This window comes from Macaca nemestrina, chromosome 1 (genome assembly GCF_043159975.1).
Source record: "Macaca nemestrina isolate mMacNem1 chromosome 1, mMacNem.hap1, whole genome shotgun sequence".
Lineage (NCBI taxonomy): Eukaryota > Metazoa > Chordata > Mammalia > Primates > Cercopithecidae > Macaca > Macaca nemestrina.
In genome coordinates, this window is record NC_092125.1 from 19,318,833 (window position 1) to 19,335,805 (window position 16,973).

The 16,973-nt window shown below is 44.9% G+C and overlaps 1 long non-coding RNA gene across 1 annotated transcript; it reads left to right on the top strand.

Annotated features, from left to right (window-relative positions):
- Window positions 1-2,904: 2,904 nt before the first annotated feature.
- LOC105499150 (uncharacterized) lies at window positions 2,905-11,219 on the top strand. The gene is made up of 2 exons (XR_011608429.1): window positions 2,905-2,983; window positions 10,160-11,219. It is a non-coding gene; the product is annotated as an uncharacterized lncRNA (long non-coding RNA).
- The last annotated feature ends 5,754 nt before the right edge of the window (window positions 11,220-16,973 follow it).

Genomic DNA, 16,973 nt, shown 5'->3' on the forward strand with positions numbered 1-16,973 from the left:
CCAAGAACCCAGGTAGCTTTGTTCTCAATCCCTGAGCAAGCCAGCTCTGTCCTGTCCTAAAAACGGAACCAACTCTCTGGACTCCAGCTTAGAATAAGGAAGACAGTACTTCACAGAGTGCATTCTTATTTACTAACCTATTATTTAATTAGACTCCAACAACAACCCTGAGATATAGGCAAGGCAGGAAGAATTACATCCTCTGAGGAATTAGTAAACTAACAGATTGAGTGACTCATCCAAGGATGGTGTCAGTGAGCAGTGGGGACAGGACTACAGCTCAAATCTCTTGGTTCCCATCAACAATACTTGCTTTCCAATCCCTGGAATCCCAGACCCTTTTCACAACAAGGCGTCTCATAAAGCAGAAATAAGAGCACCCCAGTTTTCTGTGCATTCTGGCAAAGAAGTAATTGTGAAGCTGAGACAACTTCTCAGAACTGCTCCACATTGCCCTGGAGCTCAGGCTCAGCTGCAGTCCCCAATAAAGCTCCCAGTGAGGGCGCCCCTTCCTCCTGCAGCTCTGTGAGGAAAGTAAGACCCTGCCAGCCCGGATGTGAGCCTATCTTACCATTGACAGGTCTCCTTCCCCCGGGGCACTCTTTATTTTGCTATTAACTGAGGGAAATGAGATAGCAGCTCAAGTTTTACTCCGTGAGTTGAGAGTACAGATGTGCCGCTGTCTGGTGGAGCCGGATGCTCTGTGGTCCGTAATGGCCTTCAAACTGAATGGATAATGAAGGCTGACTGAGATACTAAGCTTAGGCTATAATTAATTTACAATTTGAAATGGGGAGAAGCCTTGGTTGTTTCAAGCTAGTCAAACCAGAGGCTGCCTTAGGGCAGTGATTCCTTCTCACATTCCCATTAAAACCATGTGCCTATAAAAAGGTAGCTCCATGTCACCACAGTGGTGACCCTTCTCTCTGACTCATTGCCCATTACGAGCGCAATTAGCGTGCAGCTGTCCTGGGAGATTAATGATCCGCTGGAGGGAAGAAGGAGGAACCTGGGGAATGGGTCTGGGTGGAGTCAGAGCTTGCCTCTCCCTAGGAGCTGCCTTGGTGCTGTAAAGGTAAACATCCAGGAGCTGGTTGGACTCCTGGCTGGACTCAGCCTCCATGGCAGGTGGTCCTCCTGGGGTGGGGGTGGGGCTGCCGCTGATGTGCACAGCAGGCTGAGGAGAAGCACCTTCCAGGGGCCCATAGTTCTTCCGGAGTGGACAGAATCACCCAACTCCCAGCCACAGCACCTGGGATGCTGCCATAATGGTTATGTCTCTGAGACAGAGACCTTCACAGGAAGAATTTCCTCTTTCCCTCAGCCAAATTGGTATGCTTAGCACTTTCTAGAACTGAAAGAGAGAATTAAGTGAGAAGATACCCTCTTTTATCCCACAAAAGAATCGAATCAAATATTCTTAACAGTTGAGCCTGTAAAGTTAGACATAACTGCGAGGTTTGTGGTCTAAAAGATAGGGATGGTGTGAAAAGAACTTGAAATAGAAGAAAGAAGTAAATAGCTGTGCCGAACCCAATCACAGAGTGTGGCAGCCAAGCTGGAGATCCGCAGAATGAGATCCTGTATAACATTAAGATTAGGTGACACAGGCAGGAAGAACACCCTGTTTGGAGAATGTTAGCAGAGTGACTGTAAAACTGGATCAGCCTGGCAGTCAAGGTTACTAACAAGAAGCAAGACAAAATTCCAGCCAGAAATCCACTGGTCTTAAAAACTCCTCAGCTAGGACGGACAACCACAAAAGTTGTGTGAGAAGATAATCCAAAAGTTGTTTGAAATGACAACCGTTTTCTTAGTAGGAGAACACCTTTCAAACACTGGATTAGAATTTAGAATACTTAAGAGGAATCAACTCATAGTAACATTATTTCGTGGTTATGGTGTTGAGACACAATTTTCCATGGGTCTCTCATATTTCTGCACATCTTGTGAGCAGAGGGTGTTTTTCTGAGCAGCTTTGGAAGACAGAGATGGTGCCCTTCAAGAACAAAGGGCAGGTTGGTTTGTTGTCTGATATAATAAAGATAACATCTGCCTCCAATGCAAAGGTCAAGTGGACTTACTGCCTATTATAAAAGATTCCAGATCTCTAAGTTCGGGGTTCCTCTCCTGTAACCCATTGTGTGTAAAGATGTCCCCGGGCTCTTCATATCACCTTATGAGAACTGGGACTTGAGGAACTGGTGTAAATACTGATACTCTGTCTACTACTATTGAGGCAACAAAGTTCTTTGTCTCTGATCCAGGATCTCGTGTCTTTTGCCAGCATCAATGAGACTTGTTAGTTGGAAAGCAGAGTGAACTCTCAGGCTCTACAATTCTTGACATAAGTATTTTATTCATTTCTGGTATCTATGTTCTTGAAGTACTTAAGAAATTTGGGGCTATACAAGTAATAGACCAACTTTGTGGTTCATATTAAAATTAAGTGATTTAAACTCATGATTTTTAATTTGAAATTAAGTTTATAAATAGTATGGGAACATTCAGAAAGACCTGGATTCATTGTTTATAATTGTAATCCATTAACTTTATGAAAATTACCTAAGAAATCTGGAAAGGTTTGGTTTAGCCATCAGGCAATTGAAGTAACTAAACAAGAAAATAAAATATATTAAATTTATAAATCCTATTTTAAATGTTTGAATGAGTTAAATAACTCAGTTTGTATTGGGACCAAACTGTTTAACACTGCCTTAAATTATTTTCTTAAAAATCTTAGATTGATTTCCATGTCTATGTAGAGAGTTAGAAAGTGTATCACCTCTACCCTAACAATAAGAATATGACAAATAAAATAGAAAATAATAACGTTCCTTGAACTCATCAGAGGACTGACCTCACAGGGCAACTAAGCAACTAGAATTCCAAAGAAGGACAAGCCCCTCCAAAGACAGGAAGCATGAGGGCAGGCTCATCAGTGTCAGAGCAGGGGAGACCAGCACAGACACCTTACAAGCAGGTAAGGCAAAGTCAGCTAAAATGCCAGTTGATTGGAAGAGGCCAGAAACAGTGGAAACCAGAAGGCAAGGGAAGGCTTTTAAAGTCTTGATAGACATTTTCTGTTAGTAGAGATTTCCACACCTAACAAATATACATTTTTAAATGGAGGTGAAATAAAGACTTTTTCAGGCAAATAAATGCTTAGAGAACTCATTGTTGGCAGCCCTCATCTGTAAGATATGTGTGTGTGTGTGTGTGTGTGTGTGTGTGTGTGTATATATATATATATATTTTTTTTTTTTTTTTTGAGACGGAGTCTCACTCTGTCGCCCAGGCTGGAGTGCAGTGGTGCAATCTCCGCTCACTGCAAGCTCCACCTCCCGGGTTCACGCCATTCTCCTGCCTCAGCCTCCTGTGTAGCTGGGACTACAGGTGCCCACCACCGCACCCGGCTAATTTTTTGTATTTTTAGTACAGACGGGATTTCACTGTGTTAGCCAGGATGGTCTCGATCTCCTGACCTCGTGATCCACCCGTCTCGGCCTCCCAAAGTGCTGAGATTACAGGTGTGAGCCACCGCGCCCAGCCTGTAAGAAATATTAAAGGAAGTTTTTCAGACAGGAGTATGATGCCAATCAGAAACTTAGATCTACACAAAGAAATGAACTTCAGAAATGGTGAATATAAGGGTCATTTTTGCCTATTATTAATTACCTTAAAAATAGTTGACTATTTGCAGGGATTAATAAACTTTCTTTCTACAGAGGACCACATAGCAGATATTTTAGGCTTTGTGGGCCCGTGGTCTCTAGTGCAACCATTCAACTCTGCCATTGTAGCCTGAAGGCTGCCATGTAAGCAAATGGCTATATTCCAATAAAACTTTATTTACAATAACCAGTGGCAGGCTGGAATAGGCACAATCACAAATCAGTGTGCCTATCACTGGCCTAAAGCAAAAAGGCTCACAAAGTACTCTACTCTAGAGTTTAAGACAACAATAATAAAACATATGGGAGTATACTTTGTAAAGTTCTTGCTTTACAAGAACTTTGTGAAATGGCATAATATTTGAAGTTAGACTGTAATAAATCAAATATGTACACAGTAAACTCTAAAGCAACTAAAAATAAAAAGAATGGTATAACTAATAAACTGAGTATAGAGCTAAAATGAAAACATAGAATGCTCAATCTGAAAAGCAGGTAGAAAAAGAAGAAAAAGACCATGAAAAGCATGTGAGTTTAATAGAAAACAACTAGCAAAGTGGTAGATTTAAATCTACCATTATAAATATCTGTACTGATACAAACCTTGTCATACATATATCACATGTAAATGGTCTAAACACACAAATTAAAAGGCAGAGATTGTCATATTGAATTTTTTTTTAAAAAAACTATGTTGTTTACAAGAAATATACTTTTAATATAAAGAAAAAATTTAAAAGTAAAAGCATGGAAAATGATATATTATGAAATCACCAATCAAAAGAATATTGGAGTACCTTTGTTAGTATCAGACAAAGTAGACTCTGGAACAAAGAATTAATATGAAGGATCAAGAGTAACATTACATGATGATAAAGGTGTCGATTCACTGAGGAGGGAAAGGTTTTAGATTCTCTGGGTTCCATTCAAAACTGGAAGCCAGTAAATGAGTTGGAATAGTATTTCTCAGTGTGGTATATGCTATCTTCAAAATCTGAAGTGTTCTAATAAGTGTTATGCCTTTGTCTTACAGCTTGGAGGGGCTATCCTGAAATGCCCCAAATCATTGGCCCTCTAACAACTGCCACAGTAGCAGGTCCCTGAAGATTTTAGAGTGTATCTCCTATGCTCTGATGCATATAAATCCTACCAGGGTATTCAGAATACTTAAATTTCCTGTTAACTGGGTTTGCTTACCATGATGTCCTCAATATGGTGGACTAACAGAATGTTCTGCAGAATATCTAGACAACCAAACTCCTTTGAATTATACTTTGACAAACAATAGGAAATTCACAGAGCTCTAGGCCAATGCTGTGAATGTATGTTGTTTTCTATTCCTAGTAAAGGCAAGTTGCTTCTGATCCTCTCTCCTAATAGAAATTTAAGATAATGCATCTGCTATGGCTGGGCCTGGTGGCTCATGCCTGTAATCCCAGCACGTTGGGAGGCCGAGGTGGGTAGATCATCTGAGGTCAGGAGTTCGAGACCAATCTGGCCAACATGATGAAACCCCATCTCTATTAAAAATACAAAAATCAGCCAGACATGGTGGCACGTGCCTATAATCCCAGCTACTCTGGTGGCTGAGGCACGAGAATTGCTTGAACCCAGGAGGCAGAGGTTGCAGTGAACCAAGATCATGCTAGTGCACTTCAGCCTGGGCTACAGAGTGATACTCTTATCTCAGAGAGAGAGAGAGAGAGAGAGAGAGAGAGAGAGAGAGAGAGAGAGAATGCATCTGGCAGATTATTATACTTAGTGATAGATGTTGTGTTGATCTATTACAGCACTTGTAATTGTGGCTACCACTTGGTTAATTTGTCAGTAGTCCATCTTCATCTGCAATGCGCCATCTCATTTTTGCGTGATGGGACTAGTAAATTATTTAGGGATATGATGGGGACCATCATAACGTCTGCCTTCCTTGAGCCTTGGAGGGTGGCATTTTAATCCAGAAAGAGACAGTATTTCTCATTTTCTATCTTGGCTGGGGTGAGGAATTTTTAAAAACATCCACTAGGCATTTCATAGCATCATGGCTCTTATTTTATAACAGGTTCTCCCACTGTTAAGTATGTCTATTTTGATTATGAACTCAGAGACCAGGAAAATGAATAGCAGCTAGGGCATAGGTCCATTGGCCTCACTAGGAGACAGATTTGAAGCCAGGACTTTCCTCACATCAACAGAGGGTGTTGTGATGGCACTAGTCCCATGGTATCAGCTTCAGCTCAGATCTTGTGTCCACAGCTCTTCAAAGATCTGAGTCCTCAGGAGAAATGCCCATAGATCTTTTTGGTAATAGATAGGGGGTATCACTACTGTGTATGCTTAATGTGGCAATACAAGGTCATTTCTCAGGGGTACCCAGCCTCCCTTTCAATACAGCCTCTGGGTCTAACAAGTGGCTTAGGTCTGGAAACTGGGCAAAAGATCAAGATTTTTCATTGCAACAGCTGACATCAGTCTTCTGCTCATCAGCTTTTGATCTTTAGTTACATAGTTCAAACAATATGTTCCAGTCTCACTGCTAGGAACACCACAGTCTATTAGTTGCTACTCCCTGATTCCTGCAGATAAGAGCCCAGATTGTCCTTCTAACTTTGCTGCTGTTACAATCATTTGTCTACTTTGCCTTTGATGGGTAAGTGCTGCCAACTGTGCTGTGCTGTTCTTGAATCCCATCATACCCAATGACACTAAGAGGGAGCCCAGACCCATAGCAGCCTAGAAAGGTCAATCACCAGAAGTTTCTCAACAATGTTGATGGTCCCCTAACTGACATATTCCTTATATTGCTAATGGAGAGCAAACCCTCTGGGCTCTCCCAGAGCCTGGTTAATTGGCAGATTCTCTGGTCTTACACAATAAATCTATTTTTGTATGCCTACCTCGCTAGACATTCTACCCTTTCTGCTGCCAAGGCAGCCCTGGCATTAACAAGAGGTCATTATTGCTTGCAAGCTGTAAGGCACTATCTTGGCAGTGCATCAGAACTGGTTTTAGGTGTTCTTGCCAGGATACTGCATCCTGAGCCACAGGAGATAGCCCACATATCCATAAACTCTCCTTCAGTCCAGCATACTCAAAATGCAGCCCCAAACATGTCTTCCAGGGTCATGTTGGTACATATTAGCTAGATGCTACATCCCTTTCTGAAACAATGACAGTACTTCTCTCATCTAACATTCTGAGGTATGTACCAATTATTGGCCTAAACAGGGATTGGCAAACTATGGCCCATGTGTCAAATATTGTCTGTTTTTGTAAATAAAGTTTTATCGAAAGACCCATTCATTTACATATTGTCTATGCTGCCTTTGTGATACACTGGAAGAGTTGAATCATTATGGCAAACACTGTACAAACCACAAAGCCTAAATTTTTTGCTGTCTCTTTACAAAAGAAGTCTGCTGACCCCTGGTCTAGAAGCTGTGAGGGCTGATGGAGGAAATCTTGAGAAGGGCACTCCTCATCTCAGAAAGCCTCTGCCTTGAGTGAGGACTTTGTGTGGTCTTGGGATAAGGGAAGGCTTTTCTCTCTACAAGGGAAGTGGGCCACTTCTACAAGCCCAGAGAGTTCCAGGGAATCTGAGGATTGAAGGTTCTGAAGCATATCTACCTGAAAGTCCTCATTTCAGGTCCTCAGGTCCCCTCCTCCTTATCAGCTGCTTGACTTTGGCATAGAACATTTGCTGGAGCCATAAATTCAGACTTTGCTATTCTTTTATCAGATCATAAGCTTAATTTTCGGCAGGCTGTGCCATACAGTTACAGAGCCTGGTTAATTGGTAGATTCTCTGGTCTTACATAATAAATCTATTTTTGTATGCCTACCTTGCTAGACATTCTACCCTTTCTGCTGCCAAGGCAGTTCTGGCATTAACAGAAGGTCATCATTGTTTGCAAGCTGTAAAGCACTCTCTTGGCAGTGCATTAGGACTGGCTGTAGGTGTTACATGCTGCCACAGAGGTTTTCTGGCTTCTAATTTTGTGCTTTCTTTGATTGTTAGTTGACTCATGCTGGGCTATTTTCCCCCTTCAGGGCATTGATGCACCTAACAATCCCCAGTCATCTCCACCGCACTTGTATGTGCTGTCACCACCATAGCTCTCAAATGCTAGTGATATTATTGCACAAGCTGGTGCATCCTCTAGCACCTGCACTTCTTCCTGTATCAACCAGGCTCCAGACAGGAGTTTTAAAATACATCAGTTATTTTTACAGAGAGAATTTAATACCAAGAATTGAGGAACCAGACAGGTCTAAATGGGCACATTGAGATAGGGTGAACAACCATCCCAGTTTGCCCAGGACTGTTCTAGTTTTAGCACTTACAGCACTGTGCTCTGGGAAAAACTTTAGTCTCAGGCAGACCAGGACTGCTGGCCACCCTCACTGAGGTATCACAGAGGTGGTAACGGCAGGAAGCAGCTATCACCCCAGTACTGGGGGGGGTGCACACAGGAAAGAGTTTTGTCTAAGTAGAGGGCACCAGCTAACTGGTGCTTGTATCCCTGAGGGGTGCCATGAAGCTGGTTTGGGCAAAGCCATTAACTGGAACCAATTGTTGCTACTGGAACCAAGTGTTGTAACTGCAAAGGTGGTGTATCATTGCTGGGATGAGCCTGACACCAGACGAAGGGAGGAGGCGAGAAGGAGCATGTCCCTTCTTTCTTGTCTAGCCTCCAGTTTTCCTCCAGCTTCCCATTCCCCCTCCCCCCACCCCACCAGAGCCTAACTGGGAGCCACTGGCAGGGCAGAAATGTGGTAGGTGGGAAGTCCTAGCCACAGTGTCAGAGAGCAGTATACCAAAGACCTGCATCCACCCTGGCATGCCGGCTGCTTACTGGGTGGAGCTGCAGTAGCTTATTCACCAAGTGAAGACATTCTTAACAGTTATGATGTATGCCAAGGGGTCATCACCACCCACTTACCACCAAGAACTGGGGCCTTGTTGCCCTCTGAGCAGCAAAAGATCCAAGAGCAGAATCCTACGAAACTCTGCTACCAAGACTGCTTCAAACACCAGCTGTCTCAGTTTGGGGAGCCCCCAAAGCAGACCCCAAGGCAAAGATTTGAGCACAGTGATTTATTTGGGAGGTGGATGGGGCAAATAAAGATGTGTTGTTGAGCCAACTGGCACCACAGGAGACTGTAGGGCTGGTCTGGGATGGGTCCAAGTGACTGCTTTGTGGGCTGCTTTAGGATCCAGATGACAGAGCTGAGGGAAAGAAGCACATTCTGCATTTCTTCAAGAAACACAGCCTACCTGCAGGAATGCAGGGGAGCACCTCAGAGGCTTTAGACTGTGGGGTGGGACCCCACTCAGGCTGCACCTAAGGCGGGGGCACGCAGTTCACATCCACCACAGCTGTGATGAGGGGCCTCCACTGGATATCTGGCCATGGCACACAGCGGCCACCACCAAAAGGACAGGAGGAGGGAGACATGAGATCTGAAGTCAGCTTGAGTGAGGAGCCTGAGATACTGAAGAAATCAGGAGAACATGGAGGGTAGGGGGCAGTGCCTTAGTTTGAGTTACCCCCAGAAGCGATCCCTGGGAAAGGGCTCAAGCACATGTTGCTTCTTTGGGAGGTGAAGGAAAACATCATTAGGGGAGTAGTGAAATGAGACAGGAAAGGGGATGCGGTCTTTACAGGGTGTGTTATCACAGCAGCCATGGCTGTGGGTAATGGGAGCCTAATGCCACAGGGAGCTGGGAGCCTGCAGAAAACACACACCTTGTGGGTGGGAGAGGCTTCAGTGTTGCCGTGCAGGATTCAAAGACTGCTTCTGTCATGAATTCTCCTCCTGGACTGCCTTGCCTGGGGGTAGAATGACCTTCTGTAGCTACAGAGAAAGGCTTCAGGCAAAGAGATGCAGCTCTGGGCCCCAGAGTCCGCTGGAGCACACTGAAGCTGGAGCACATTGAAGTGGAAGACAGGGCTGCAGGCAGAGACTGGACAGCCTCTGCTCCAAGGAAGCTGGAGAGCCAGAGAGCAGATTCCATAAGAAGAATAACTCCCATTCCTCATGCATGAGACCCTCTGCTAAATGCTTCCCACGCGCCACCTCCAGAAATCCTCCCAAGCCAGGACCTCAGCAGTATTACAGGTGGAATATCCCTTGTCTGACATCCTTGGGTCCATGAGTGTTTTGTATTTTTTTCAGATTTTGGAATATTTGCATATACATAATGAGGTATCTTGGGAATGGGACTGAAGTCTAAACATGAAATTCATTTATGTTTCGTATACACCTCATATGCAGCACACAGCCCAAAACTGATTTTATGTAATATGTTAAATACTTTAGTGCATGAAACAAAGTTGTGACTGTAAGCTGTCGCATGAAGCCAGGTGGGAATTTTCCACTGGTAGTGTCATGTTGATGCTCAAAAAGTTTTGGATTTTGGAGCATTTTGGATTTGGATTTCCAGAGTAGGGATGCTCAACTGTATTATTATTTTCATTTTACAGATAAGAAAACGGAGGATCCCAGAGATTTGACAACCTGCCCACAGCAATGACCAAATCAGACTTGGTGCTAGGTCTGCATCTCCCCAAAGCCAGCGTGTTCGTGCGCTCTGCTGCCACTGCTACCCGCTGTCCCCGCACGTGATGTGAACTGCCAGGCTGACCTGGAGTTCTGTCTCCTGCGTGGGCTGCTTGCCAACACCAGGGTGGCTGGCCCCTGCCTGTGTCCGGTGCTGCAGTGTTGACTCTCTTCATGTGACGTTGAGCAGGTGGAGCTGGTTGTGCTGAGCCTGAGAAAACATCCAATGTGCCAAACTTTCTTGTGTGTTTCCCTCTGCTGGTTATTTAGTATAAGCCCAGGAGAAGAGCAAATCCTGCCCCAAACAGATGATCCTCTTGAAGAGAGTGGTTATGGTGATGATGCCAGCGTGCAGCGGGGAGACTCAGTCTTTCGAGATTCTTCCAGCACTTTGCTTCCCACATTGCATAATGCTTGATGGCTACAGCTCTGCTGACTGTTTGGGAAAAAGATAACACTCATCTCTAAAAGATGTCCCTTTTAGAGACACTTTACTCAGTCCCTCCCGCGATGCCTATTAAGTAGAGAAAATAGTGAAATTAACCTGATATGCTCATCACTCAGTTTTGGCCATTATCAACTAATGGCCACTCTAGTTTCCACTGGGGCCCCATGTACTCCGCCCATTCCCTGGTTATTTAGGTGCTAATCCCAACATCGTATCCTTTTGATGCATTCCAAAGCAAAAATATTGATTCCTAAGCTACCCTTGTGAATTTTCTGATTCAGGAGGTCAGGAATGGGGCCTGAGAATCTACACATAGTTTCGATTCTCCAGGTCTGGGAACCTACAGTATAAAGGAATGAGCATGGACTTTACAGAAAGAAAGTGGCTTTGCCCAAGTTTTGTAATTTTGGATTAAAACGTTAAGTTTTTGGACCCTTGACCTCTTTGTCTTGAAGGATCACCAACTTCGTGAACTTGTGGTCCACTAAGACCCTCCAACATTTTTCACATTAAATAAATGCTATCAATCCTGTGTCTCTCAGCCTTCCTCTGCCTTGGTGTTAGGCTAGGGGTGGCAGCCGCAGGATTACTTGTGAGTTATCCTCCTTTGTGGTGGTTGCATCCAGAAGATCTCTCCAAGCTGTGTTCCCCATCTCCCATGTGGTGTGCCCCAAAACTGTGTCCCCTTTAGTCCCATTCAAGCCTCCCTCACTCTTTCTATTTGCTCCAACCCACTGTGCCCAGCTCCCTGGGGGAACTGATGGGCAGAACCTACCCCTGAACAGTATTCTTCAATCACAAAATTCTTGCCCCTAGAGTAAAACTGACATTTGATTCAGGTCAATGATCGTTTTTGCCAACCAAAACCAAATCCTAATTTCCGTGGTTGGCGTGCATGCAGTCATTTGGTGCTCATGAAAAAGAAAGCAGGCTTCACTGAGTTGCAAAAACAAGAACTTTGCTGGCTTTTGGTGTGCTCAGCATTTTTCTGAATGAAGATGGCAACTCACAGTGAATACAGCTTTTTTTTTTTTTTTTTTTTGGTTATTTAATTAAATGGAGTTCAGAGGGAAGGGACATAAATAAACAAGACAAGCAAATTGGGACCACATTTGAACTCGAATCAGAAAGGAGCAGTTTCCTGAGGCGGAACACCTTCACAATGGAGCACAGCTTTATTTAGTACAACACTGCCCCTGCAAATTGTGTCCTCAGTTGTTTTAGGGAGTTAAGTGTAACTTGTGCTTTCACAGCGACAACTAATAGCAAAGAAAGGCCCTAGGAAATGCAGGGCTGCAAGAGACTGACTTACAGCTGGAATTTGGGAAGCCATGTGTTAGAACAAAAAGGAACTGCAACCACCTCATTGTATGCCTGAGAAACAGAAACCGAGATCTCATTATTTGCCCAAAGCTGCATGGCCAGTTGGCAGAAGAGCACAAACCAGCACCCTGGTTCCTGACCAGTGCTCTTTCCACAGAGAGGTTCGGGCAGCAGTTAGAAGCACAGACACCAGGACAGACTGCCTGGGTTCAGACCCCAGCTCTGTCCCTTGCTGGCTGGATGATCTCGTGCAAATGAGTTAAATCCCATAGTGGCCATATCAGTCAGAGTTTCAGTAGGAAACAGATGGAACACCAAATTAGGGTCACTGGAGGGACTATTTATAAAACGATCATTTCAAAGATGTGGGCGGAGCGTGGGGAAAACAGGTGCCAGTGCAGGGACACAGGGCCAGCAGTGTTAGAGTTGTCCCCAGCACTGAGCTAGAAGGAACACAGGGAGAGAGAGACTGCAGAGCCTTATTCTAAAAGCAGTCATGTCCTCAGGTAAGGGAACCCAGACAGTCACCGTCATCTTGTAGGGAGGAAGCCAGGGTAACAGGTGCACGTCCTCACTCTCCCCTCTCTCCCTCCATTCTCCTGATGAGGCTCCTCACTGGCTAAACCCAACCAAAAGTGCAGAACGCAGAAGCTTGTCTGTGTGGTCTAGCTAGACCTGGCTCCTGGAGTGAAGAGCATGCCAGAGGTGGGGAGCATGCCAAGTGGATCTGTGGGAGCAAATGTAACTAGCTGGCACAGGGCCTCCGTTTCCTCATCTTAAAATGGAATCATAATGGAACCCACTCATAGTCTGTTGTGACAATTGATAACTGAATAGATGAATAGTTGCAAAGTGCTTACAATAGTGCCATATATATATATATATAGTGTTTATCATACATATACACATTATTATAGTGCTTACTACACAACTACCATAGTGCTTACCATAGACATGTAATATATAGTAAGCATATATATAGTAGGCAGATATATAAAAGAGTGTAGTAATCATGTAGCAAGCACTATATAGACTTACTACATATGTAATATACATAGCAAGCATATACATATATAATGTATTATGATATAGTAAACTTTCCCCATTTGCCTTTCTTGCCACTTGTGCTACATATGGAAGACCCCTCTGTGGTCTGAGTTGTGCATCTGGTAAACTCTTTATTACCCCATCAATAATATTTATGAACTCAATTAACCTTACTATGCATTTTGAGTAGGAAAGTAAATATTTGTCTGTCCCTGAGCTAAAAAATGATTGAACAACGTGGGGCCGGACACCATGGCTCATGCCTGTAATCCCAGCACTTTGGGAGATGGAGGCAGGCAGATCTCTTGAGCTCAGGAGTTCAAGATCAGCCTGACCAACATGGCGAAACCCTGTCACTACTGAAAATACAAAAAAATTAGCCAGCATGGTGGTGCACGCCTGTAATCCCAGCTACTTGGGAGTCTGAGGTATGAGAATCATTTGAAGCCGGAAGGCAGAGGGTTGCAGTGAGCCAAGATCACAACACTGCACTCCAGCCTAGGCGACAGAGCAAGACTCTATCACACACACACAGACACACACACACACAAACACACACACACAAGTGATTTTTTTCCTGTTGATAACATGACCACAGCACACCTGTGTTCTCCTTGTGCAAGCCTCAAAATGATCATCATGATAACGTTGTAGCTCATATAACAAACTTTAGGACTGAAGGCTTTGGGTTCAATGTTTTGGCATGGTGCTGAACGATTTCAACAGTTATTGAAGAGATCCACGCCTGCCATTCTTTTCTTTAGCTCTATTAATTTACGCATATGTCAAACCGTATAAATAGATTAAATAAGTTCATTTGATGTATCCCACTGACCTTTATTTCAGGATTATTGTGAAGTTTTACTTCATTTATGAAATATACAACAAATCATTTTTAAAAGTAATACACACACACACACGTATATGGGAAGCATTATACTTATTAATGTTAGATATTGTTATCAGCTGAGAGGACGTGTTGAGTATTCCAGTCGGAGGAGACACAGAGAAGGACCTGCAAGACCCAAGTGCTGGCAACGACTCCAGAAAGAGACGTCGTTCCTTTCCCCACAGCTCACTCCCGCCTTCTCAGGAAGTTCCGAAGTCTACGCCAAAGGTACACGAAGACCAAAGAGGAGGCTGAGCACATTGCTGAGTCTACAGCTGGGGAACCAGCTTCCTTCCCTCCTTTGCTTCCGTGTGGGCTCATCGGGCTGGGAGGGGAGGACTGACACGCCCCAGGCTCTGCTCGTCAGCAGCCCAAGGCCAAGGCCTTTCACCTGTGGGGACAACCTGACTTCCCCCTAGAAGAGAGGCTGATCCCCTTGTCTGGGAAGTTTTAAGACAGAGATGACGCCATGCCTCTGTGAGACGTTCTGAGGCTCTGGAGAGAAAGAAATGTGCCACCTGTCCACCTAAGAACGAAGACAGGCTCGCCTCGCCTGGGGCCTCTGCACCTCTGGATTGCATAGGTGGCCGGAGGAGAGTGCAGAAACCAGGGGTGACCCGATGGGATGGAGGCTGCCTCAGCTCCAAGGTGGGGCAGGCTGTGGGCCTTTCTTATTCCTAGTCCCAGGTGAGGAGAGCATGAATGTGGAGAGACCATCTTCCAATTACACTTCACCTGATCCCAAGGCAGACCCGCTGCACCTCCACTGGCTGGGGAGTAAGAGGCAATCTTCAGTTCCGCCGCTTCCCAGCCCTGGCATGGCAGGAGACATCTCCTTTGCTGGCTTAAACAGGCAGTGGTTCTGACTATCTAGAGAGATGGGAAAATAACATGTTGGAAGTGACAGCTCCAAGGAGCTGGAGCTGCACAGCGTGGGAGGCCCTGGGGAGGAGGGAGACCTTGGAGAGCCCCCATCGGCCCACCACTCTCCACCCTACCTCTGCCCGCTCAGGCCCCTGTGTGGGGCCACCCCAGGGCCCTGGATGGAGCCCCTGGTGCTGTATTCATCTGTTCATGCTACAACCAGTAGTCAGTGCACAGCTGCAACACAGAGCGCTAGAGGAAAGTAAGCTTTTCTTCTCCCCATAGCCACAGGCAGCTGCTCACGTCCCAGACAGGCAAAACAGCCAGACGCAAAATTGTATGTTCACATCATTCAAATGTTGCAAAAAATAAAAGGTATATGCGCATGTCTGTTTAGGAGAAAGGTCACTAATCAGGGGTCTCTCTGGGTGGAGAAACAGCAGGTAATTTTGATTTTCTTCCTTGTAGTTTGCATACTTAAATTTTTTCCATGTTGATTCTGAGTCATGTTAATATTGAGAAAATACAAACCTTCCTCTGACTACCAAGGTAGCTCTTCCGGACCTTCTCCAAGAGCCAAATATCTCAGCAGCAAGGAACTTTCCCCCTCCTCCCACTCTTTGAGTCATGGAAAAATACCTTCCAGAAATAACAGAAGTCTGGTTGTCATTTAATCCTAACAACATCATTGCTCTGCCTCCCCCTGGTCCTCTCATAAGCATAAGCCCAAGCTCAAGCCCAAATGCACAGCATCTCATCTGCACAACCAGAGACAACATTATGTGGCCAAAATATCAAAAGCTTTGACAGTCTTCTCCCTTTGCTATGAGAGCCCCGGTGTCACTGGGGCACATGGCCACCTGACTGCAGGTTCTCTGGTCATCCTTGCAGCCCGATGTGAGACGATGACCAAGCTCAGACAATCCAATGGGAGCAACAGCAATCTCATTAAAGCTCATATTATTCACATAAGGTCATTTGCTTGGAGTTTTTCCCACAAGGACACCGGTATTCTAAGGACCCAGCTTCACCTGTGCAGATGAGGACAACTCCTTAAGATGTCGCAAAGCCATACAACAGAAGAAAGTCAGATGTCTGAAATGACATGACATTGTGGAGCAGAGCCACTCCACTTACATGGGCTTCTAACCTCCAGTCTATTACATGAAAGAGAAATAAGCTTCCATCTTATATAACTCACTGTTCTTTGGATGTCTATGTCACAGCAGCTTAGCCCGTGCTTAAGTAATGCAGCAAGCTCATCTTGGTTTTACATTCCCACTCTGTAATTTACTAATGGTATGATCTGGGGCAGGTCACTTAACCATTCTGGGCTTAATTTTCTCCTTTGGTAAAATGGAAGCATCACTATCTAACTTGAAGGGTTGACAGAATTAGAATGATGCACGTAAAATACCTCATACAGAGCCAGGCTCATGGTGCATGGCCCACAGCAAGATTATGTTTTAAGAATGATTTCTCAGATAATCATAACCAGAGAGTCTTTTGCCTGCTCAGCTTCTATGACCATCAGATTCTCCTCTTTGCAGAAAACTCACCTGTCCAGAGAAGTGTATGGCAGTCAGCCCTATCCACCTCTCCATTCTCCCTCCTTCCCTCACATCACCATGCCTTGGCTGCTACCTCACTCCTGTTCCTAGATAAACTCATCACCTCAATCCCATCTACGTGCAAAGTCTTTCCCCACTTCATCTTCTTCCAGGCTCTGTCCATGTAGAATCCTTGGTCTTTGTCCTGTAGAAATGTCTTCTCAGCCACTCCCTGACCAGCCCTTTTTGCCCCACTGGCCAGCTTAACACCTGAGCCTGCTCCCGTCTGCCAGCTGCATTTCTTCTGGCTTTTGTCTTCGATGAGTTCCTCTTCTTCCTCATGCTCACTTCCTTAGCTCAACTCAGATTCCTGTAACTGGAAGATACAGATGCAAAGCTACCAGGCTACAAAGCGATGTGCTTGTAAGCCGCCCTTTCTTTCTCTACCTTCATAGGCAGAAGAAGGTCAAGGTCAAAGGCAGAAGTACTGGGTCAGCTGGGCATGCTTCAAATCCTGGCTCTGCCACATTTAGCAACATGGCTTGGTTCAAGTTACCCAGCCTCTCCGTGCCTCAGTTTCCTCATCTGTAATACAGGGAAAGATGACTGACAGCATC